General features: G+C 39.5%; 1 protein-coding gene across 9 annotated transcripts in view; it reads right to left on the bottom strand.

The window, feature by feature from the left end:
• Positions 1–24964, bottom strand: part of diaph2 (diaphanous-related formin 2) — a 491250-nt gene that overhangs the window by 77207 nt on the left and 389079 nt on the right. The window lies entirely within an intron of this gene.

Genomic DNA, 24964 nt, shown 5'->3' with positions numbered 1-24964 from the left:
GAATAATTTTAGAGTTTAGTTCTGCATATTATACCAATTCAATCAGATGTTATGCCAATTATTTTTTCTCTATCAAAAGCAAAACCACAAAACCACAGCACTGTTTTGAGTATATTTTCTGTCAAGTTATAAGCTTGAACGATACTTCTTCCAACTTGTAAGATAGTCTCAATAACTGCCATCCAGCTGTCATGTCAATTTAGTGAAAATGGACAGATGTGAACACTCCAGAAACCCTCTAAGAGAAGTTAGGTCTGCGGAATCTGAAGCACTGTGAATGGAAAGGAGAAGAGAGAGAGTCTCAGTGGCATGATGGCTCAGTGCAGGCAGGACATAGCAGAGAAATGAAGAACAGAACCCTCCGCCTCAGCTACAAAAGCAGCAACAGTTCATTAATGTTTACACACTGCTTCTAAGCTGTTGATGTAGATAGTATAAGTGTGCCTTTCACAAACTCACATCAAAAGCTTGGCTGTCAGGAAATGAAGCAGTTCTGGTTCTGACAACAACCACCAAATCCTCTGGTTGACAATTCTTAAGTACTGCTGGGTTGTCTGGAGAGAGACACATGGAATAGCCAGAGAATTATGTCAATTCAGGGCATGGAGCCATCCAACTTCAAAATATATGACTGAAATTAGGGAGATAGTGGTTTACTGGTGAGTCCAACAGAAGTGTAAGTGTGGACCTGAATTGAATAAACAGAGAGATGCTCGCTCAACACTCTGACTTTCTGTTTTTAGGTAAAGTATTGGTTTAATCACTGTATAATATGATTTGGTCTCCTACTTCCAGATCCTTTATATTATGGTATGTTGTACTAAGAAAAAGGCATTTTTTACAATGAGTAACAATGTGATGAATAGCATTGCTATCTGAACTACGGAAATACAACGTTGTCCTGGGCAAATGAGGTTAGGTTCAAGGCATTTCCTTGATGATACTTTGGACAAAAGAGGAAGAAGAAAGAAAGCATGATGGCAGGCAGACATTGTGTGTTAGTGTGAGGAAACTGAACAGCAGAGCTTTAAAAAACCTCAAACACATTGAAGTTTAAATTGTTCTGATTACATTTCCTATGACTAGTGTCTAGTGACTGAGTTGGCAGAAAGACAAGGACAGTGCTTGTGCATCTTGATGAAAGCTGTCTTGTTTAAAGAATCGGGAAGGGACTTGAATACTGTGAGGAAGGAAACAAAGATCGAAGGACACAGAGAATGTTGTTCACATTCGGATCATAAAATAACCTGCAAAGCCCCTGATGCTGGGTTTGCAATGACAGATATCCTTCAGATTAAAACAAAAAGATGAAAGCAAAGAAGAAATATCTCAAAACTATGGAAGCAATTGCATAATTCTATACATACTGTATATGGCTGGCCATGAATAACCCAAGAAAGGAAACAAGCTACTTTATTCCTCAGGTCTATCAAATGCAAGGCGATGAACACACCTAGTGAATACTGACCTGCTGAGTGCTAATCCCCTCCTGCAGGCTACCCTTTCATGCCTCCTCTGCTGAACAGAGACAATGAGTCTGCAAGGGCAGGGGACTGGTGTACGAGCACACCTTCACTCCTCGCTGTGCCGCGCAAAGCCGCATGGTATGATCACTACAGCCTGATCAATGAGATCACAGTTGAGGGTCAAATCTTTCTGATTCTGTCCTGGTGTGCTCAAAATTAACATCAATTAACTCTGGCATGTTAAATACACGCAACACAGAGTGAGGGAAGTGGACTTCTCCTGTCTATTTGATAGAATATTTTTAAAAGTTACAGGTCATTAAATGTTTATATTAGAGAGACCTTAGTTCAACAAATTAAATTCCTACCTTATTTCGGCAAATCTGTTCTCTGCGACAATATAAAAGCTATAAAAACAGTCTTGTTTTTTTAGATAATGATACAAGACAACACTCAAAATGTAAAATATTATATAATTTAATGCACTTTTTTATTTTTTGGAAAAGAGATGACATTGTATAGGATTCTACCTCATAACAATAGCTTTGAGAAAAGAACTGTGATTCTAACTGTGCTTTAAAACTATATAAAACTCACCAGAAAAGAAAAAAAACATTTTTTTACTATGCAGTGGCCACCTATAAGGACAGCAATAAATTATCTAGTTTGTTTACCACCCTGCATGTTAGGGAGTTATTAAAAATGGTAAATTGCTCTCTTAGTCAAGGCCAAAAAGCCTTCTTAATAAATCTTGCCTAACCTACTTTCAGTAATGTTTATTTAATGCCTTCCTATGTGTCTCTTGGCCTTAAGCACAGGGACTGAGCGAGTGTAGAGATCTGCTTTCCCTGGAGTCGCAGAATTATCCCCTCTCTGGGTACCGCAGCCCCAGTCAGAGGCTTCTTGCTCTCGTCCTGCAGCCTGTTGCACATGCAGCGAAACTGAGCCTAATTTAAAAGGAGTTCCCCCACTGGGCCACACTGCAATCAGTGTACAATGAAGGCTCTTCACCGCTGCCCTGCCAAAACATCACTATATCACTATACTCCACAACCCACATGCCAACGAGATATGGAAGACTGTTTGTTCATCAAGGAGATGAAAGTGTGAGGTTTTTTAAACAGATCCCAAAACAAGTCAAGTCAGTTCCCTGTACAAGTCAGTACCAAGCAGCTCACAGGGGTGTGGGGCCGCCCCACTGTGGACGTGGGAACAGGAACAGAAAGCATGAGTGAAGCAACAGGTCTGCAGAATGGTGCTACAAGCTCTGGCGCTAGAGAATGAGGCAGATGCAGTGTCTGTCAGAAGAGATTAAAAAAGGCCCTTGACTTGGCACAATTACTTGGAGTTGACGCTTGGGCATTTGAAGCATATTGCAGGGCAGACAGGGACGCTGGAGGCTGGCTCCCACTGGGGCTGCCAGCACAGGCCGTAGCCGCCAGCCTGAGACAGTCTGTAGGCACAGAGGAGCAGGAATAGCACTGAGCGTGCCGTTCTGCTCCCCTCCTTTAAGATACCATTTCTTCATCCCAGCTGGCACCATAATATGAAAGAAGAAGACAGATGCCAAAGCATTTGCTACTAGGAAAAGTTTCTTATAATATGCCTCAAATTGTACTGCCTTCAGGAAGGCCAATGCTAAAGGAATGAAAACAAAAGCTACAGTAGATATATACAGTGTTTTGTGAAATGAAACAAGGGTCATGGGTCCCACTAAAAAATATGTCCCTCTGTGGTAATGAAAAAAGAAAGGTTTTCAATTGATTTTTCATGTGAACCATACATTTCTCAATTGATTTTAAATTATGTTTTAAAAGCACTATTATTTTCTATATTGCTATCTTATTATTCACTATGCATAACTTCACAGTAGTATTCTTATACAGTAACTCTGTAAAGACAAGATCTCACAAATCTTTAATTAATAATTCATGCATTTAAACAAAGCTATGCTCTATAGAGAAATTCAAACATTCCACACAATTTTATATTTATATACAATATAATATTTTAAGCAAATCTGAATTCTGAAAGCCCCTTTCACTACATTCTTAAATCAATGACCATAGTGCTAAAGAAACGGATTGGAATCCCTGCCCTTGAAATCTGCGTCCCCTCGAACCCCAGCCCAGCTGGAACCTCTCCCAGCAGCTTGTAAGAGACCTGTAAAAGACTAGAGCTAACGAGAGCCTTGGCTGTGAGCTGATTGTGAAGCGGGGGTCTGGGGAGAAATTACAGAAAATAAGGACCTTGCATGAGACCAGCAATCCAGCCACATGGCATGCCCCCGGTCAGTCCAGGCTGGACAGTGTTTCCAGCCCTGAATCCCATTCAGCACCATCCCCTTGGCCAGGGGCTTCAAACCCAACCAGACAAGACACATTTGAAGGAGGCAGTGCAGTGAAACAGTGCAATATTTACAGCCAGCAGAAAGAAGTCCAAAAATGAGAACATGGCCCTGGCACAACAAACACCCTTCTGTTTTCTCAATCCCACCAGCCTCAGATTAACTGCTGGTATAGGGAGCTGGGGTTCATGATTTATGCTTGCGTTCATGAGTTAGGTTTGTAATTTGTAACTAGAAGCTGAAGAATTCTTGCTGCACATGCACAGGTGTTGACTATCTTGACCAAGTTAAAGCAAAGCAAAACCACTGTGGTTCCACGCGGTGAGCCCAGGTGCCCTGTAGACAGCAGTCCGAGAGAGCCGTGCACACAAGAAATATGGGAAAGAGTAACACTTGGGCGGTCATGGCATGGGCCCAGAGGGAAGATGCAAAGCAACATTAGGGGAAGCCATCATCCTTAGACACATGATTTTCCCTTATAAGGATGTCATCAAGGATTTTTGTTTCCTCATTTGAAAATGAAAGCAATTTCAATGTCAATTTACTCCATATTCCTGTCTATTAAATATTTATGAAATCTGAAACATCACACACTTTGCCTCGACCGAGCATTCACCATTCCCTGCTGTTTTCTGTAAAGATTATTCAAAGAGAAGCAGCAAAATTGAGCATTTGAAAGGGCTTCTACAAGAAAACGACAGGAAGGATTAAAAGCAGAAAGGAAAAAAAATACTCATGTGGCATAACAGTAAAAACAACATGCTTTTAACAACCTCTTAAACATCAAAAATCACTGAAACATGATAGAAATGCAAGAACGAAATCAGATAACTCCTAATGGGTCGCAGTATGATCCACCAACATCACTGCAATGCCAATCCAGTTCCTATTCCTGAATTTTAGCACTAAACCCCATCCTGTCAGTGTAATGATCTAACTGGCAGGATATCCTGCTCTGTGGCATTAATGAAGAGACCCTCCCAATTCTCAGGGCCAGATTCTAATCTATAGTTTCGCTTCATTGCAATTGAAACTGCTGGGATTTAGCCTGAGACTGTCATCAAAAGCCAGCACTCTCCACTTGAGCTCTTCACTTTGGTAAGACACCAAACAGGAACAGCTGCCTAATCTCTTCCCACTGTACAATTGTGCCAAAACGACAATATTAATCTGTTGCATTTTGACATTCTGTCAAACAAAAACTCCACCACAGCCAGTTAGAGAAAAGCCAGTTAAAGAACAATCTCTGGTTTGTTTCAGTGTCTGCTCCAGGCCTCTGTGTTTCTTAAATTAATTTGGGGTCTGTAAGCTGCATTACAAAGTGAGCTGGTCAACTTGACAGTATCTATACTGCCACGCCTGCTGAGCCTTTGACTGTAATTACGTTGGACGTTTGGTGTTCACTTTTTGACTCTTTTATCCCAAGCGTAACTATCCTTTTCTTATAAAAAAGGAAGATGAAACTCTAATTTTAATATTACAAAGTTTGAATTAAAAACACTCTATTGATTCTTTTCTCTTTAACAGCCATAGCCTTCCTTGTAATGGATCTGTCAAATTTATCTGCCCTTCTCAATCTCAGGAAATGTGTTGAAAATTAATGTCTGGTTCGTTCAAAGGCTTTCATAAACCAGACCTGTGGTACGCCAGCTTTAGCCTATTCTGCTTCACTAGAAGGATATTACCTCTCTCTGCAGGTGGGATGCGAACCAATCCTGACATCTTTTTGATCCCCCTTGCACAAAACCGACTTCATCTGATAGCTATTAACTTTATCACTTTTCACAAACTGCACAGCAATTCCAAATATTACACAATCGGATGCACTGATTGTATCTCAAGATAAACAAAGTGGAAAAAATGTATGCTTTTTTATTTTAATTGAAACATTTCAAGAAACCTTAAATAAGATGGGTCAGCCCTCAATGTATCTCACTTTTCCACAAGTGGAACTTTACATGCATTTACTTTCACTGTTCTGGAAAATGTTTAAATAAAGAAGTCTATCACAAGACAGCATTTTAAATATCCCTCCTGCACATGCCTACAATCAATAACAGCAGGGACTTTAAAACAGGATTCTCTGCTAGGTTGCCTTTAAAGTCTGCTTAAGGTGTTGGAAATGTCAATAGAGTTTCAATACCACCTCTTTTGTTGGACTGTATAGAAAATCTCTACGTCTAGTCTGTCTAAGCATTTAACTGCCTTTAGCACTACATAAATTAGATCAATGACACTTTTCAGCAACTGAACTGTTGTACTTTTTTTTTGTATTTTAATGAGGACATGCTCCTAGACTTCTTTTTCAGCAAAGCAATACAGATTCCGATCATTGTTAATTTGATGTGGCTCCAGGTTTGTTCCGAAGATACAGTATTTAGGCTGGTCACAACAGCATGTTGGCTCAGTTTTGGAAACAAGGTGAAGTCAGGCCCCAGGCTGAGATGGAAAAATATTGATCCCTTTCCTTTGGTCACAGTGGGGTTTCTACAAAAAGCAAGACTAAGAACAACTTCATTCGATATCCTGATCATTAACAGGGCCTGTTCTTACCACGAGGTCAAGTTAGTTTCAGAGGGCCAAGGGACCAGTTCTTTTACCAATGAAATGCACTACAGGGCTTTAAGACCTCATCTCACAGGGTAAGCCTCATCAAGAGTAGTGAAATTGAGAAGCTCTCAACCAAAATTATATGATACTCTTTCTTCTACAGCCAATGGAAGCCTGTGAATTTACTGTATGTAAAGTATATCCATGGCTCCTCACTGCAGTTACCTTTCTGTGGCAATAGCAGCTCAGGGCCAGTACTGACAACAGCGTGTAATGGGTCTGATCAGGGGGATGGATAAGTGCTGCCAAAAGTGTGACAGTCTCGTGTCGCATCTGCATGGTCATGATCAGGCAGCAGACATACAGTACAGTATGAAATTACACTTTCTGGTGCTGAGCTTTTCATAAAGTACTTTCTCAGATGGGATGCTCTTTATTTTTTAACTATTGACTTATGATTTACATTGTACACCTTTTTCATAAATGTATTCTAAGAGTGCTGTAAAACAAGAGATAAATAATTAAAACTGTTTAGGACATTTCACACGTTTTGCAAAGACCACTACAATGCTCCATTACATAAAGAATTCTGTACAACTATGAGGAATCTTGATCCCTGGTGCAAATTGAGAGCATGTGCACAATTAAGAAGCAAGAAGAAACGAAGCAGACTCTTGATAGAGATGAGCTGGCAGTGAAACTATTTTTAGATAATTAATTTAAGCCTTTTAATAATTAACTGATAATTATCTGGCAATCAAGAGGAAGATAAAATGATCTTTGAGACTTTTTTTGCCATCATATCAGGGAGCTACTGCAAGATGTAGGTTTCTAGTTAAAGACAAAATGGCAGCAACTAACTGACAACAGAAATGATCTCAACAACCTAGAGCTACATAAATCTGTGAATACTAAATGTCTAATGAATGACAGAAAACTGACACCCACATGCTGCTAGTACGTGACATAATAGATGTAAAAGAAGCTACACTTCCTGAAGGAAAAACAGTTGACATACACACCACTGAAGCTACAGTAATGATAGAATGGTTGCATACAGAACACTTCCTCACTACGCAAACATCCCTGTAGCAATGCAATCCTATAAATCAGACAAAAATCAATAATACACAATGAAATTAACACTCCACTTTGCATACCAAAATATGCTAATTCATTTCAGATTGTTTATACAAGAACCAGGAAACACAGAAGATCCAGGAAACACTGTTTACAATGTCTACAGCTGCCCAGAGGCCAACACTGAGCCAAGGGGCTATGAATCCACCTTCCTTGTCCATTAATTCAATTCTCTTACTCAAACACAAGCACTTCATAAACACTGTACACATTCCACATTGATTGTGAGACTCCATATCGGATCTACGTGCCAATGTGTAACATTTATTTTAAACTTTTAGATATACTGCACTTAGCTGCTAACCTACAACACGACCAAGGTGAACCTCATCTCACATGCATCCCTTCTTATTATTCAGAATCCAAACATACAGTGCATAAGAACAGAAGCACATTACGGGTTCCCCCAAAGATGTGATCTGTGAATGAGGTCAAACCTTTGACAAGTTTTACAAGCATTCCTAAAAAAGAACCTCACATGTTCAGGAAAACCAAACAACTCTGGCCCGCTTAACGTAGCTAATGTAGCCACATACAGTACACACAAAGTCACAAAATCTATCGAGCTACACAGACAAGAACGGTCCTTACTCTCCATGTCACTGCCCTGCAGCCTTGCGCTCATTCGTTGATCTCCTAAAGGTGTAGCCCTCTAGCTTTCTCCCATGTCTCACCATGGCTGCCCTGTAGTGCCAGGATCTGAAAGAAGAATGGGTTTGCAGGCCTGTTGACTACTCACCCAGTAAGAAGGGCTCTATTTGCCCCCGGTTGACTCTGGTCCAATCCATGAGAATACACAGAGGGAGACATTGTATTATTAAGGAGAAGCAGCACGTTGACAAGCTGCTGATGAATCGCCCCCAGGTAACTGTGTTTGTGCTCTTACTTATGAAAATCAAAACATCCTTCCACTGGTTCTGTCTCATCTACCTGCAACTACCTGCCTTCTCTCTCTCCCCCTCTTTCTACTGTACATATTGTTCCATCGGCATATTCATGTAAATCCATCTGTCAAACTAAGTATATCCATCTGTCAATCCTTCTACCTAACTGTCACATTTTTTTTCCTCTTCCCCATCTGTCTCTATCACTCTTTATCTAATTTCAAAATGTTATGCCTATGATCCTACACTAGTATTGTAGTAAATGTTGCTAAGGAAGAACAATTCTAAATCTGAACTGGAAATATGATAGCTGTTACAAGCCTATAGCTGGCTGTTTTAGAAACATGGAATTACAGTGCATACACATGCACCAAACAACAACTGTTAATGTCATAGCAGACTTGCTCATTTGGTATTTAAGAAAAGATAAGAGATAAGATAAGATCATGTTATTGGCCATATACAATTTCTTGTATTAGGAATTTGTGTTTTTGCATACCCCAGCTTGCTCTCCATGAGACAGAGGGACAGGGAGAGAAGCTGGGGGTCAGAGCGCATATACAGCGCCCCTGGAGCAGTTGGGGTTAAGGGCCTTGCTCAGGGGCCCAACAGAGTAGGATTCCTCTGCCAGCCGCGGGATACGAACGAGCAACCTTCCAGCCACGAACGCAGATCTTCAGCCACAGAGCCACCGCACCACAGTTTATTCATACAGTCCACTTAAAAACAAGTCCTAATTCCTATTAAACTCACTACTACTCGACTCACTTAGCTAAAGGTAAGTTTTGTAGGTAGTAGTTGTTTTTAAGAGTGGCTGTATCAGTAGATACCAAACTTGTCCTACAGTACGTGCTACCAAAATGGCTAGATGAGCAAAGTGGCCTCATCTCGATTGCAGCCCATGTCCTCATACGTGCTGTGTATTTACATGGCTACCTTTCTGCTTGCTCACACACATACTGTAAATAGACATGTTTGCAGGTATGAGTCTAATCTTGTTAGTGAGCCTGCATGTGCATGTGTGCAAAACCTGTTGTGTACCTTTAGCTCTTGATTATTATTATTTTCAACAACCGAATTCAGAGAAAGCACAATTACTTGGCTCTGCGGTGAACAATTTGAGTGCTGCGGCTGACAGGCTACCTGTCTCCCACTGAGCAATCTTTTCAAAATCAATCCACCAGCTAAACGTATCATTCCTCCGAACCATCATATCCTGTCATGCAGAGATTCGCGCTTCCAGTAGAAAAAACAGACAAACAGCTAAATTAGTGGGGATTTTCTTTAACTCCACAAGACGCATTGCCTGGCCCTGCTGCATCCACATGCTGCCTTCGTTTTTGGTATTGACAGGTTCACAATCTATAATTCCTGAAACATATGTGGCCTCCCCCACCCCACAATCACTGCACAGCTTATACAAAGAAAGAGCAACGCACTGCTGCACCACTGCCTGACTTAATTTGCTTCAATTCCTACATGGAATTATTTTAATCTAAAATAATAATATATACAGTATTTGGTGATGCATTGCTTTTCCGGACCACTGTCATGCAAGAAGTACAGTCCAGCTTACAGGGTGATAGTAATGTATCAACATAAAAGACAGGTATACAATATAAAAACATAAAGAGAAGGAAATAAGCAAAAGAACAGGCATTCCACAACAAGCAAAAACCCAGATGATGATGGAGCTAAGCTGGATGACATGGTGACGTCTCTCCTTGTCCAGCTGAAGGGGAAAGGGCAAATCTTCCTTGCATTCAATAAATGGCATTAGAAATTCGGTAGCGTCTTAAAATGTAATAGAATGGAAAAAAGAGGCAAGGTTTAAACAGAGTGCACTGGACAGGTTTTCTAAAACAAGAATGATGAGTGCATCATTTCAGGCACATTTCCCATCTCCTGTGAACTTATTATTTTTCTGTAAAATTACTGCTTTTCTTCAGAATTCTTTGGTATTGCTCTGGAGAAATAACTCACACTTACTTGCACATTCATTCGGCCCTTTGAAAAGCTCCTCACTTGCGCAGCAGTGCGTAGCTCAGGGAGCTCAGTATCAATGAGTGCTGTAGAGCTCTTTCGGCTCAGGTGCCCTATCCAATTTCACTCACAGTTCTTTCCTTGACCAAGTCTGTGTGGTATACTGGCCTCTATAAAATCTCCATCTGTCTTAGGCAAATCCTGCTAAAAGCAACAGGTCAACATTCCTCTGACATGGCTCAGTGCATCTCCCTTTAGTTTGGAGTTGAGAAAAAGCGAGAGAAATTGATCATTTAAGCTCTTAAGAGGAGAATGAAAGACTGGCTGGTAAACAGAAACTTTCAACAAGTCATTACACATGAAGAAAAAGTAACTCTTCTCTCACACCTCTGAATTAAATATTTAAGTAAGAAATCTCAGACACGTACTGCAGAATTCTGTACTGTACCACTCAAGTAAAATCACTTTGGGACAGACAAAAACAAATAAGAGAAAAGGTAAATTAAGTATGGATAATCCAATAATAACCTCACTCAGAAAGTCTGAGATGTGGTTGTCAAGACAAACACGGGTTGGCTGGTGTTCAGAGAAGGCGATCTGGGAGCAAAGCAGAATAAAGGATGTTAACAAATGACACACCTAAAGAAAGACTGTCTGCAAGACTCACTGGAAGAGATGAAGCTAGAGTGAAGTGAAGCACAAAGACACTGCTTGTTTGATTCAAGAGCAGGCATGATGTTGAATAACACCCACAAACTACAGTTTCCTTTACAGACCCTGCTGTTTCTAAAGGAGAAAGAAAGCTGCTCAACAATACAACTCAGGTTTACTGCTTTCATGTATTGAAAAGAAGCAATTTTTTAACCAAAAACAATAAACAAAGGAGGGATTCTCCGTGGAGAAAAGTAATTAATGTAAATCAACCTTTAACTTCTGCGGCTCCACAACACTATATGTGGCAAGAAATGAGGTATTACCCCTTGCAGGTGGAACAACAGACATGAAAGAGGAAAATGGCAAAAATGGCAACAATAAATCACAATTCCATTTACATCTCGTGATTGCCATTTTATTCTCTTAGTGACATTCATTTCTGTAATGAGGTATCTTGTATCATCAACAGCACTCTTCATGATCATTAACTGCTACCATTCAGGAATGAAGCAGCATTAACCTACTTATTTTGTTAATTATAATTCCTGGGCTTTTATCCTCTGCTGCTAGCTACCTTTGCTGAACCATCACAAGAGTGGACACACCGTTTGCCCACTCCATCCAAGAAGGTCATACTGTATCCTGTGTTATGTGTGCACGATCCTATTCCAAACAACAGTATAAAAACACAAATATTGGTCAGAAGTGTAGAACATGTGCCAAGCAAAACTTCATGTTCATTTTGTTCTGAATATTCATGTTGATGTTTAGCATAAATTAGTAAAGAAGACAGAAATAGCTTTGTTTCACTAGTTAACTGAATATTTGACCATTTTTGTTTGCTTATGTATAACAGCAACTTCTAATGATTGTATCTATTCAAAACTCACACATGGAAATACTTCTGAGGAATCCACAAAATGCAGCAGCAATTAAGAAAAAAAGCTAGGGACCATATTGTCTGTCACAATAGTTTGGCAGGCTAGCTGACAGGCAATTGTTCAGATGTTTGTGCTTTAAAGACTGTTTCATTTCAAATAAAGCCAATGAAATGTGTAGTGCATAATGAGGGAACTGTGCTGTTAATGACAGAAAACAATGTAAGGAAATGACCAGAACAGTCAGGTTTTTTTTTCTTTCTGTTTCCTATTAACATTTTACAAGCAATAGTGAAGATGTTCCTTCCATGTACAGTAGCTGCTCCATTTCTGAAAGTCAGGTACATGCTGCCAGTAACCTGTTAGACTTTTTTTATTTGGTACTATAATGGGATAACTTACTGTTTACATGAAAATGTGAAGTTTTCTTCAGGGCAATTTAACACCAGGAATTAACCTGACATTGTGATCCAGGGTGGCATTTGATTCTGAAAAATCAGATAAGACTTTCAGTTTCTTTGCCTGGCATTGTCTCTGGCTTAAAGCACAAAGAAAAGACAAGATGTCAACACACACTCCTTGAGCTCAGCAAGAAGGACATGAGGAATTTTACTTCTTGCCTCTATTTTTTACATTTCTGGATAAAAAAATGCTAGTTGTTTTTCTAATTAACATTTTAAATCCTGATTTCAATTACCTGCGGTCCTAGCCACAGACACTTGTAATTACTATTCAAATTATGGATTAATAAGCAACACACCAGGCATGATTAACTCAGTGTATGTGAGACAGAGGATCACAGAAATAATGCGATTCAAACGCACCCTCCTCTGAGAGTAATTAAGCAAAACTCTGTTTAGATGAAAAAGCAAACATCAAAAGAACAATGGTACATAGGTATTACAACTAAATCAAATATTTATAGCTTGAGACGTTTCAGAGACTCTTTGCATATAGTTTCCATATTAATTACCATGAAGGAGCAGGTTCAAATAACTTCATGACTGTCTTCGCTTAAAGCAACAGGGAACTTATTTCACCAACTGGCTGTCCCCTCCCACTGCCTGCTTATGGATACACTTTAAATAGCTGGGAAGCAAGACATTCCTCTCATTAATAGAAATGTTTAGGGCAGGGCTAACTGTAGATGTTTAGGGAGTCCCAGCCTCTCACAGACAATGTTAAAGTCTGACTTTTGTACCTGATTTATTGAAACCTTTTAATTAACCTGCAATTATGCTTTTTAATCGTATTACAAAGAAGCCGGCAATAAGGCTCCCACAGATCTGCACAATTCAACTGCTCCATTCTGGCATTTCCTAAATGATGTAGCCAAGTCTTTTCATTATAAAAACTGTGAGAATATTTTAAACTGGAGTCCCCACACCTAGAAATCTCATTTAGGTCAATGTTTTTTATTACGCAAAATGACCTAAATCAGGCAACGAATGAAGATTTGCCATTTTAAAAATAAAAAAGACTAACAGAAAGACTAAAGAAAGGCAAATACAGTTACTTGCGGGTATCGATGCCTATTAGTTTTTTTGTCCAATAACAACATTATAGAAAACTGAATGACTTCTTATTCTTACTTTTTGCGCATATGAAGACAAAGCAGCCAAAGACTGCTAACGCTTATAAAGTCTCAGTCAGCATAAAACAGTCACCCACTAGTGACAAAGACATTTTTTATGTATCTTAGAATGAACACCTTTCTAATATAGTGTGAGAAGTTAGATTCCATCACTAGAAGCTCTGATATTGGGCGAATAGCTAATTAATATTAATACCCATAATTCAGTATAATTGCCAAGCATAACTCCCTCCCTCTAATGGAAGGATATTCACTGGAACGTAGATGAATATGTGCAAGGAAATTGACGAAGACTGGTAGAGCATATCTTGATGCAAAGAACGGAACAAAGAAAAAAATACATTATACAATATAGATATACAAATACAATCTGCTGATTGTAAGTGCAAATTTCCTTAATGTGAATTAGATAGGATGACAGACAGGCATTCATAAAACAATGAGGAGGTGAATCCCTCCCTGTAATACTGTAGCAAGCATCTTCTCTGTGCTATAGGGACAGCTTTTCCCTCTGGAGAGGATCATGCCAACTCAAACTCATTTGTTTAATACTGTAAACGTAGCAGAGCAATCTCCACACAAATGAGACCAGCTACCGGTTCTCCACTTTTTTTCTTAAAGCCAGATGAAACTCAGAAACTGGGGATGCAATGTCTTGCTGAGTTTAGAGAAGGGTTCAAGCTTCACACTCTTTGCAAAGGGCTGATAACTGTAGACCTGCCACTGCAGGCGTAACTTCATATGATACCCCTCTTATTTTGTCTTTTATCCCAGTTCCTTTTGCTTCAATCTCAGAAAACCAGCATCTAAAAATTTAATTAGATGCTTCAAAGGGTAAAGCCAAATTGCTCTTCTGCTGCTTCCAAGAAATGATGCATATTTATTCAATAAGAAAAAATAAATACAAAATAAGTGTGATTCTCACGTTAGAGACGGAACCAATTTAGAGCAGTGCTGCACTGTGCTGGTGGTGTTTTTTATCCACCAACAAAACAGGGAAGCGCTGCATAAATTATGACCACTGCTAAGTTGACACCTCAAAGTTTTGGGTAACACATTAAGCTCATTATGACACTAAGAGAAAAGAAAACAAAAGAACACTGGGAGGCCAGGTCCTCCAGCAAGGAATTAGATTTCCAGTAGGAATACTCATGGGAAAGGGTTAATAATCTGCTGCAGTTTTAGCCACAGCGGAAACGTTCCTCTCTGCAGAAGCACTTTCCATTTCTTAACAGTAGTATAAAGAGAGAGAGGGAGGGAGATGGTATTAACACAAATCTCTCTGCTATACCTTTAAAGAAAGTCTAACTTTCATTTCCTTTTGACAAGCTGCTGCTTGTGATCTTCCTGAGCTGCATAATGCCGGGTGAGCAGGCGACATATTTACTGCCCTCGCCTTTATTGTGTTACACAGTGTATCTCTTCCCCGTAATGTCACTTTTTTAATCCTGTTTTTTTAATTTGAATACAATTTGAATTAATGTACGTGTAATTTGGAATACAATGTATTTTTAATCGAGTGCATAAGGGCCCGTGAGAATAGTGAAGAAGACATTTCAATGCATTACTGTGTCTCAGTGTAACATTTCCATCTAAATAGGAAAAGAAAACGCTTGGTTACTTCAGATATTATTTAGGGGAGGTTTAAAGACCCTGGCTAGCAGGAAATAAAATACACCAGTCTATGAATGAGGGCAAAATCACAGGCACGGAGCTCGAGTGAGATTTTCAAGATCCTGCGACTTTTATTGCCATTTAGTAAAACAATGACAAGTAAATAAAAAAAATTGATTGTCTTTGGAATGATCTGCTGAAGAACACAGATACAGTACATTTCCTTTTTTATTATGATGCTGAAGTCAATGTTTTCTTGGCATAGATAAGTAGTTATTGTGTAAGAATTACCTCTTTTGGGGCGTTAACAAGTCTAATCCTTGGATCAATTAATTGTTAGCAACCAAATGACCTGGGCCAAATGCTCTACTATTGGTTGTAATTTTTCATATGTCCCTGTTACCTTTCACCTTAATAATCTCTCAGATGTGCTGTTAAGAACACCAACACAATTCAGGATGGGCATCTTCCTGGAACGTTTAGGTCACATCACACGAGCATTCCCTTTTACTTCCATGCTGTGAGACAGTGCAGACATCCATGTCGTCCCCCATGGTCATGCCTCTAAAACACACCCAACACTGCTTCACGACGGGGAGGTTATCACTGCTCCGCAGCGCAGCCTAGCACAGGGGGCAAGCGTGATGGCTGCCCTCTCCCCACGCCACCGAGGGTCTAGTCTGAGCCAGCCAGCCAGACGGATCTCTTTCACTCTGCTGGGGGCTAATATCTCCACCCTGCTGGGGTGACACATGGGGATCTAACTTATTTACCCAATATGTATTAATGAGTTATGAAGAGGGAGCCCAACAGTGAGGCATCAGCTCGCTTGCCACTGCAGCCCGATGGGCACAGCAGGACACACCGCTGCCCAATGAAAAAAGAGAACAAAGCGAAAAAACCAGAGCTGCGCAATCTATAAACAGCTTTTTAAGAGTGACGCCAAAGAAAACCTGCTGGTTTTCAAAGTTATCTTATTCCCCCACGGAGGGGCTGGTTGCCTGTGGCAGTACAGTGTGCACTGCAGTAGTAAATGCTGCCTCCAGCTTTGCAACTTAAAAGGATCTGTGACCCCAGGATGGAGGTCTAACATCAGTGCCCAAACTAACCCTGCTTAAGACAATCAGCACCTCCTTCTGGGCAAATAAAGACAGAGCGCCAAGCAATTCAACTCTCTTTTCATCATTTTAAGGGAAAACATACTTGTATCTAGAGGGCAAAAACAAGGTTTTATTTACAGTATGTTCCTGGCATAAATAACAGAGATCGGCATGACTTTGTAATTACTACGTAGTGAAGGGGCACAACAGGATACAGACTCCAGAGGGCTGGAAAAGGGAAATCTTTATTTAATCTACTATGGCCTCTTTCCAAATTTCTTTGAGCACCACAAAAAAATCTAAAAACAGCCCTAGTCAAAAACCTACCTAACCTAAAGGTCTCCACTTAAATATTTAATTTCATGAGATACTCAGAGCAAATATAAACTGAATTTGCTGAAATGGGCTCACCTGCAACTGTTGGATTTAGTAGAAAAACAATGTAAAAAACAAATCCCAAAGAGAACTTAACCTACTGTTACACTAGAGGTTTGGAAGTAGTTCACAGAGTCTTATTTGTTCTAAATATACTTTATATAAAATATATCACAAGTAAAAGTTAATTTTCCCTTGAAACTGAACTTAAGGGGAATCAGCATTCCAAGAGAGAGTTAAAAATAAGAGTGCTGTGAAAAGTTTAGACCATCAGCAATCATTTAATTAATGCTGATGATTAAATGAACTGCTCATGTTCATTAGGTTTTCCATGGGCTATTGTTTATATACTGTACTGTATATGTAAAATTTAAACCTTTATTAGTAAGCCCTGTAATATCTGTAACATAATAATACATGGTACAAATCGCTAGAATGTTAGAACTGAAAAGCATTTGGGCCTCCAAGCAGTTGAGCTTGGCACCATTTTTTCAATATTATTAAGCACACTTTGAGGTTAATTGTTAACTTGGCAGCCAGGCATGTACTGAAATCAATACAGGCTGAGATCCCCAATAGGCAAGTTTGCAGTGTCATGATGAAGAATTCTATGGTTTACGCAGGCTCGCCTGGGATTAAAAAGATTAGTCAACCTGATAAATGTAAGCAACTGAAAAAGTTGTTTTCATTAATAAAAAAATTAAATAATGCATGGTTTCTGAAGACTCACATAAGGCAACAATAAATAAAGAGACGAAAATGAACAAGATCTTAGATTTCTCCCGCGCAGACAAGAATCTTTGGTAAATCGCCAAACACTGAAGAAACACATGGCAAATGAGAATACTCCTGTCATGATCAAGATGAGAATGCAATCTGGTGTGCAGAAACGTCAAACGACCACAGGAGTTTTGTCTGTGTCGATGAACAGTTGGACACCCAGGCTGTTGACCAGACGTATGTGCCAAAGAAAGTCAAGAGTAGTCAGATGTAAGAGGCCAAAGGTGAGAAAAGGGCTTTATATGAGCAGCTGACTGATATGGAGTAAATTAAATGTTAAAGCAAAAATTGCAGCTTGTGACTCTGAAAAGCCTTTGGGAAACTCAGTAGTGAGGAGATACAGTACCTTGTTTAAACTGTTCTGTGCAAGGCTGTTGGTTGAGCCATTAAAAGTTAAAACACACTGTCTAAACAGCAGCCCTTATTCTCTGATCACCTATTAAGAGCTATTCAGATAGAATGAAGGGGGAAATCTTAATAAATATGGTGAGATTTGTACTGTGTAGTAAATATATTCCTCATACATCACTATCTTTCTCATCACTGTTAGATTAAACCTGTGAGGGACCTCACTGGTGTCAAGAAACAGCGAAGCAGTGATTTCTTTCTTTCGTGTCAGAGGAGCCTACTGGCCAACGACACAGCCAAGGTGATGGGGGTCATTGATGAGGTAAATACAGAAGTAATCTCTACTAAATATGACAAGATACCCTAACTATAGCCATCCACTACTGTGCTGGAGTGTATAGAGGTTATGGTGCTTCATGCAGAAAACAGCATGAATTGATTTCAGCAGAATGCCAGGGTGAAAACGTTAGACGGACATGTAGACATTGTTACATGTTAGAGCTTCAGTACTCCCAAAGAAAAAGAAAACAACCAAAAAAAACCTGTAAATCCGTTGAAGGTCAAGTACATGTCTTGGTCATTCCTTGAGAAGACACAAACTTCATTGCAGTTTTTCGATAAACTCTTACATCAACACCCTGGAGGCATTCTGCTCTCTCTCTGTCTTTTTATTTTACAGAAGGCTCCAGATTTGTAGGGAAGTCTTGACTGTCCCTCATCACCTTGCTGTGAGATGAATGGGATCAGCAATCTCCTCAATCATTCTAATCATTACATCTGATAATGCCTCATTCACGGCTATAATTTTCAGCTGCCTCCCGGCTATCTTCTTTGCTCCACTTGCCTCCTGTTTTTAGCTTTCATAACGCCCAAGATATAAGAGCCACAACTAACAGATGGCAGCTGATTTGGTGATGCATCCCTGATTTCTACTCCTCTGCCCTTTTTAAAAGCTAGTCTATTGCTAACTTTGAGGTCACCTACTGCTTTGTAATACTGAGCAATCTTAGGTCATCATTGCTGTCTAGGTTCCTATGTGACAAGACGATAACTTAGTATGCAGTATTATATTTCCCATGTCAATAGGAAATGTGGAGTTTTTCTTCACGATATAGTGTACACTGAATAGTAATTGCACATTCTGTAAAATAATAAAAACATTAATTTTGCAGAGGACTACAAAACAAATTGAAAGAATTTAAGGCAACAGATGAGTTTTATAATACAAGCCATAGAAATAAAAGTTTATTTTATATACTGTATATTTTATACAACCCATTTGTGTTAGAACCCAGATTGATGTGCAGTATCAAAGCACACACTGTGTAAGCATTAGAATTATCCTTGCTACTTATTTGTAGGATACTATTTGCAGAGTGCTTGACAGGGAGGAGTAATAAGGCACTGTTAAATTACCAGAGTAAACCTGGAGATCTGCATGCTGAGCAACACAACTTACATACGCGTCTATTGGCTTCTGCTGCTGATAGCCCCAGCCAGCACTCCTCCTCCACTTGACGACACAGTGCTGCTGTTCAATTAATCTAAATCAATAGATTTTAACACTCAATCATAAAATCTGTAGGTTACTTGGAAAAGCTCTATCTGTCACAATTAGTAACCCCACCCCCGCTGTTATTTACACATGTGGCTCTCCCACAATTCAAAGCCTTCACAATAAAGCCTGTACAGGAATGAAAGAGCTGACAGCTGAGTGACAAGCCCTCTGAAGAGAGGGATGCCCTGCGTGACTATACGGGGGGTAGCCAGGGTGCTGTGAGGCATCTGGGTGCTGAAAGCTCGCCAACTAGAACTGGCTTCGTTCCATTTCAGCACTGGGGCATAATTAGTCCCTCCACTGTCCCTGTCATTTAGCTGGTTCAGTAATTAAAATGCCAGAAAAAAAGGAAACGTTTTTAAAAGAAGCAGCCCCTGACCTTTCGATGGCTTGGTAATGACAAGTCTGTTAGCAGACAGAAAACCTTTCCCTGTTACAGTAGCATTTATTTCAGCCCTAATGAGAAGGAGAGCAATGCTGGGGGAGGTGAAGAAGGAAAACTGCAGAGAGAAAAGAAAACAGCGGAGAGTAAAGACAAAAGCACACTGCATCTGTCACTGGCCCACTGGGTCTGGGCCACTTCCATCCTTCCACATCTTGACTCCTTTCTTTGCTCTCCTGAAGACTGCAGGCCTTCGGAGGGAAGCAGTCAAAGCAGAGATGTCTCAGATTGAGGGCAGGACTCGCGGGAGATCCACCCAAGGGACAAACTTCACTCAGGGTCAGTCCTTGGTCAGGTGGCACTCATGTTTGTGTAAACAATCCCCCCCCCCCACTCACACAATTTTTCGGCCACACTATGCAACAAGGGTTGGCAAAGACGTTTCTAAACATGTCATTTATATATGGAATTCATTTCTGAAAAGAGATTTAAGAGATGGGGTATGCTAATAAAGAATTAACAAAGCAAGATCAATGTGATGATTGATAACCAATCTCTAATGTAGCTTATTTGCATGTTAGTAACAAAACCCTATTCCAGACCATAGCCTCATAGCCTGGGGCCACGCTTCTTCCCACTACAGTTGGTGTATGTACTGTAGTAATGAACTGAAATTAACTGTTAATAACACTGTTTAATAACATGTTAATAGAATACTAACATACAGTTATAATAGAGACCTAAAGTGCAACGTGACCAACTTCCTTTTCTTGCAGCTGCAAGAACCTGCAGTCTGCCCCCCGCCATCACTGAAGAACAAGGAACGCTCCACTTTCTTAGGAATCAAACACAAATATGCAGATGAGCAATCCAACAAAAGACAAATTACCACCCTTTGTGAACATGGTGTTGTTTTAATTAAGGTTCAATTGTCAATTAAGTATATGCTGGAGGTATGTGGTCTTGTTCTGAAGTGTTTTAATATTAGTTCTAACATAATTGCACAATCCAAACAGGCCAGTGTTCAATTTGTCAAATGGCTCTGTTATCACAGCATACTTCGAAAGAAGTAATTACAGCAAGTTTTTTCTATGTGAAGAAGAGCCTGGGAGGGGGAAGACAGACCAAATCTCACACAATGGGAACATCTTCCAATGCTGGGTAACAGAAAAACAAAAGAAAATGCCTAGTATTTAATTTGATATCTAAAAATCAAACTACTAGGAGCACCTCTGACATGATAAAGACCTTACTGTTAGCTTGATTCCAAGTTGAGCCTCCAGTTCAAGTGTTGGGAAACTACCTTGTTTGTAGGCAATGCAGCTCAGTAGCAGCTAAATGGGTCCTCATTATAGACAAACAAGAGAAAACAGCCTGATGATATAACATTAATCTACTGTACACCAGTCCTTCTATTTCCTAACTGCTTTATTCAATACTGCGGGGGAGCCAGAGCCTATCCCAGCAAGCAATGGGAGCAAGGCAGGACACACCCTGGACAGGCTGCCCGTCAATCGCAGGGCAGACACAGACACAAACAGGCACTCACTCAGAAAAGGGCGATTTTACCCAGAAGCCAGTTAACCTCCAGCATGTCTTTGAACTAAGGGAGGAAACCTACCCCTTTAGGAAAGCCATGGGAACACAGGAAGGACACACAAACTTCACACAGATACCACTGCAGGAATTGAACTTAGGGCAGCAATGCCAACCACTAAGCCACTGTGCTGCCCTTTAATCTATATTACACATTTAAATGACTATTTATACTATACTATATTACAAAGACAAAGTAACTTTGCCTCAAGGTCCCCCTTCACGCTTTAGGTAGATCAATAGTTAGTATTTTTACCATTTACAAGTAATATATAAAAGATGAATAATTAATCAATAGGAGATTTTTAGACAGGTAGCCCACAGAGTCTAAAGAAAATATATCCTTGAATGTTGAAACCCCAGTTCGCTAATCTTCACCTTCTGCTTATTAGCCATGATGTGAAAACTGGAGAGAGAACATCAACAGACATACTCATGTATAAACATGCACTTCAGCTTCAAGAATTACAGGGGTACCTTGTCGATACAGAGAAATCTCACTCCTTCTTGAACCAGATAGCAGTTTGAAAGAGATATGCTGTGTAACCTTGCTGTAGTTTTTATCACTTTATTTAGAGACACAATTGATTTTGTTAAGATATAGGCCCCCTTAAACATGTTCTACCATGTTCATGCCATCCCAGAAGTGTGTATCGTGTATTTTCCTCAAGTCTCCAGGAATGAAAGGATGTATTCTGTTAGGATATATTTGCCACAGTCACCTCTATGTGATTGATGGAACTAATTTTCTTAATAAATAACACCCTGCTGATTAACGCTGGATTGCAGTTTGTAACTGTTAGTGTTTCTTGCTGTCAATTATTCACTTTAATTAGATTTCCATTTCATTGCAATGATCCTCTCTTTCTGAGCTGGATAAACCAAACACTAACTTTGCCTGTTTTAAAATTCACGCTCTTTCTTTATCAGAGCAATGCTCTACTCTTTCAATAAGCATGTGCAAGACTTCCCAAGAAAGCAGCTGAACACATATAGCACACCTAAGAATCAATTTCCAATTCTGAGATAATTGGCTTACTATATTTACATAATGAACAATCTAATTAGTGTAAAGTGGGTGAAAGCAGTCAATAAATCCAAGTAATTGCATGTCTAAGCTCATATATGAAGAGATAGCATGAGAGGCAGCTAGAAGATACCTGCACTCACAAGCAGGTCTCTGAGCTTGCCAGAAATGGAGCAGGACAAGACACAGAAACTAGAGGGCAGAGCTCATCAGGTCCTGAGGAATATAAATCTTTTCCTCTAGATGATGTCAGTGGAAGGAATAACATTAAGATATGTAGCAAACGTTCTAACATTAATTTGATTTACATTTTAGACCTGTGTTCATTTGGTGCTACATAAACTTCTGCAATGATATGAAAACCTTTATATCAACAAATTCTCCCAGGTACCTTCCACAACACACAGAAGTGGTTATTTGCAATAAACTAAAATATATGTTGCCACTGGTGAACAATCTATTGTCTGCAGAAGAATAAATGTCACTATTTCCTTTTGCACATTACTGGCCAACATTAAGTACATGCCTATTTTCTATTGTAGAAATAATTGGTATATCAGCTGTAGTTTAGTTGGGTATGGTAATTTCAACAGCTAATTTCGACAACACATACACTATAACCAGGAATAATTAGTTCCAATCTGATTTTTTTTTAAATAAACACCGGTATTAGTTTAAATGGTTAAATTAAACAGTATGTGTGGAAGATCAAATTATTTTTGCCGGCAATTCAAAAAGCCCCCTATTGAGGTACAAGAAATATTGTAATAAATAAAAATGAGCCATTTACAAAATGAACTGTAGTGACCAAGAAAAACTCTACAATGCAAACCATGCAAAATCACCAAAAAGAATGTTTCATGAGACAACGTTTTACAGAATCATTGATTAGGTGATGGAAAGTCAAAGGCAGATTCTAATGTTAACACCAATTCAAACTGATAAATAACACGCATGTAACATAAAAAAGATAACTGGATATTCCTAATCATACTTTCCACCAATAACTAGTTAGGTTTGAAAGAAGAAATGTAGATGTCTCAAAGAGTTCTGCTCAAGTCCTGAAGCCTTTCCTTAGATTCAGGAACAAACGGCCCATGGAAAAACTCTGTGAAAGTGTCTATTCTTTTGGGTTGCTAGCTAAGTGTAAATTGACACTCAGATGCAAGTCTATTGTGCTCACCTCTTCAGGCTGAAGATGAGAGCCTTCTTCTGCAGATGTCGCCCCACATGGAGAGGTCAATATCCCCAGTAACCATCTCAGAGCAACAAGAACTATTTCAAATCCGCTGAAGCAGATGGGTTTTCTAGTTTTCATTTCAGCCAAACCGTGGCATTTCTCTACAGCAACAAGCCCTCAAACACATGGTGAAGGAACAGGGTGACTGACCACATCCCCAGTTTGCGACCTTAACAGGAAAGGCACTAGCCAAGAACATGCTAAGAGCATCCAAACAAAGAATGTTCAACAAAATCAACTCAGCACCCACACACACATATACATAATATTAATTTTTGCAGTGCTAATTAAATACAGAATGAGAAGATAAACTCTCAGTATCCATTTGGCTTTTTTTTTAATGGATAGGGGTTTAGTAATTGTAAGATTTGGACCTGTAGCACTTCTGACTTACAGTACTTATAGGGATAGCTGAATGCTAGAAGTTTTAAAATAATATATAAAAAGGGGAAGTGTTTTAAATTTCCTATTCTGTAGTGTGAAAGGTGTGCAGGGGTCGTATCTGTACCAAACTTTCATATTTACTTCTATTTCTCTGCTACTGGCACAGACCAATTTATCACTGAAGGGAAAGACTGGACACTCACAACTGAGTTCCTGTAGCTATTCTTACTGCATGTAAACTGTATAATCTAAAATGTAAAAAGTTTTTAATAATATTCTTGATAAATACTTTGAGAAAGAGCACATAGTACATGAACGGATAGGATTATACAAGCTAGTAAAGACCTTCAAAGATAGAAGCTACTGTATTTTAGAGGCTCTATTTTCTGGCTGCCCTCTGCTTGCTCTGACCAGCTTCCCTACCACAGAAGGAGGGCTGGTAACTCTCGGCACATCTTGGCAAGCTACAGTAAGTCACAGGATCTGCATCACAAATCAGCACCTCCTTCCTAAATATCTCTTGAAAACATACAAGAGACAGAGGCAGCTGCATGCAGGATGAGGGGCTTAAGGGATCAGACCCAGTTAACAGGCAGCAGACCCACTGCTGCCCCTCAGACCCAGACACTAATCGGGACACTTGCTCTGTGCTTTGGCAGAGATCAGCACCACTCAGGAACTGCCACAGTTTTGATTAAGTTTTAAATTAGAAAATGTTTAATTTTCTCTTCGTCTGTGATCTGATTGCACCTGAAAAATATTTTTTCATTCATTCCAACCTTCAAGACATTGTCCCTTGTTACCATCAGATTTTCCACATCTCCAAATGATAAAAGAAATCAGGATAATTGAAAGTAACAGAAACAGAATGTTTTAGTTTTTATCCCGTCTACAACCCCTTAGACCATGAAACCAATATACGAAAGGAAGGTGGTGTGGAGTAACAAAACCTTTAAATTTTGTTGTTTTCCCATTTTGTTATTATTTTTGTGCTGTTGTGATCATGTATTCAAAAACAAAGCAGGTGTTCTTTTTTTGCTTGCATATGGTATCCTATAGTATAT

Source organism: Lepisosteus oculatus, chromosome 8, assembly GCF_040954835.1.
Source record: "Lepisosteus oculatus isolate fLepOcu1 chromosome 8, fLepOcu1.hap2, whole genome shotgun sequence".
NCBI lineage: Eukaryota > Metazoa > Chordata > Actinopteri > Semionotiformes > Lepisosteidae > Lepisosteus > Lepisosteus oculatus.
This window is presented reverse-complemented; position numbering and strand designations above follow the sequence as displayed.